Below are 1,550 nucleotides of genomic sequence, written 5' to 3'. Positions count from 1 at the left end.
TAAAAATTTGTGTAAAAAATTCTCAATATTTTTCACTTCTAAAAAGTCAACTTGTAAAACATGAAAAAGAAAATTTCAAACATGATTTTTAACGTATCAAATTTTAAATTTATGAAGTGAAATTTATCATGTAAATTACATCAAAACAAGAAAACTTAGTGGACAAAATCTTTTGATATTATGGTACACATGAACTCTTTACTACATATTTACATATACAAAATTCAAGAACGCATTCAATTCGAATTAGTCAAAAGAACATATTTGGAAGAGCTTAGGTAACAAAAAGGTAAAAGGGTTTTTGAAGGAATGAATATCGAAGGGGATTTTGATGCACTGGGTTCTACACTACAACCATATGCTAAGCATGTATGGAGAAAGTAAAAGAAAATTTTAGCTAAGGGTAGTTTTCATTTGGACCTGAAGAAGAGCCTGAAAAAATAAAAAAATTATATTTATAATTAAACCCCATGTTTTCGTTCACAACCGTCGGATTAGCTTTTGCACGTGTGACGTGATCTTAATGACTGCATGGTCAGAAGGGCATTTTGGTAAAAATGATGGTATTTCCTTAATTAGTTTTTTTTTTTTTTTTGTGATACCACATGGGATACAAATGGAAAATATCATTATCTTTGGACTAAAATGACTTGAGTCAAACCTTAGGGTGTCTAAATGACAATTATTCAAAAAACAATTTGCTCTTGATTTTTACAACGACAAAATCATCCCTCTATCCGTTTAATTTTTTCTTTGATTTTATTTAAATCAATTGTATTATAACATATATTAAGCACGTAAATTACAATTGTCATACACGACTTGTTGAGCCAAATTATTGAAAATATACTATTTACCATAAAATTAATTAATTATTGTACGTATCTATATCTGAACTATCACAGTATCCAAATTTTCTATGGTTGGGAAATGGGACTGCAAGAAAGAGATGAATTGAATGAACTGAAAATTGAAGGAAAAAAAAAAAAAAAGAAAGAGCAGGGAAAATAGATTGAAATCATTTCGAGGAACAATTAATTGATGACTCAGATCCAAGAGTAAAAACAGGTGCAACCCTAGACGAAAATTAGGTAAAAACTATATAAGAGCTTGACGAGATTGAGAAATGTACCAGTAGGGATTCTGTTTCAATAACAACTTGAATGATATGAAATAAAATACATGTGATTTCTATTGCTCAGAAAGTAGGCATTACATTTGTGAAGATCTTTGTTTTAATGTCTTCATTAACCTTTTTCATGCTATTCTCATCTCTTTTCAAGTCACTCGATGAAACTGTTAAGCACGCGGTTGATGCTGTGTACTTTTCTTGCTAAATTGACTCAGGCTGCGTTTGTTTACAAAGGCGGTGTGGAAAAAAAAAACATGTGGGTCCCATATATAGTGGGGTGAGAGAGAAGGAAAGAAAAGAGTTTTGTAGAAAAGTGATAATAGTGGGTCCCACTTTTTATTTTCCCCAACTTTCTCACAAAGTCCCACCAAATATGTGGGGTTTTGAAATAGTTTGGGGTGGGAAAGTTAGGTTGCCA

Source organism: Hakea prostrata, chromosome 1 (assembly GCF_041222555.1).
Source record: "Hakea prostrata isolate BN-2017 chromosome 1, UWA_Hpros_2, whole genome shotgun sequence".
Taxonomy (NCBI): domain Eukaryota; kingdom Viridiplantae; phylum Streptophyta; class Magnoliopsida; order Proteales; family Proteaceae; genus Hakea; species Hakea prostrata.
This window is presented reverse-complemented; position numbering follows the sequence as displayed.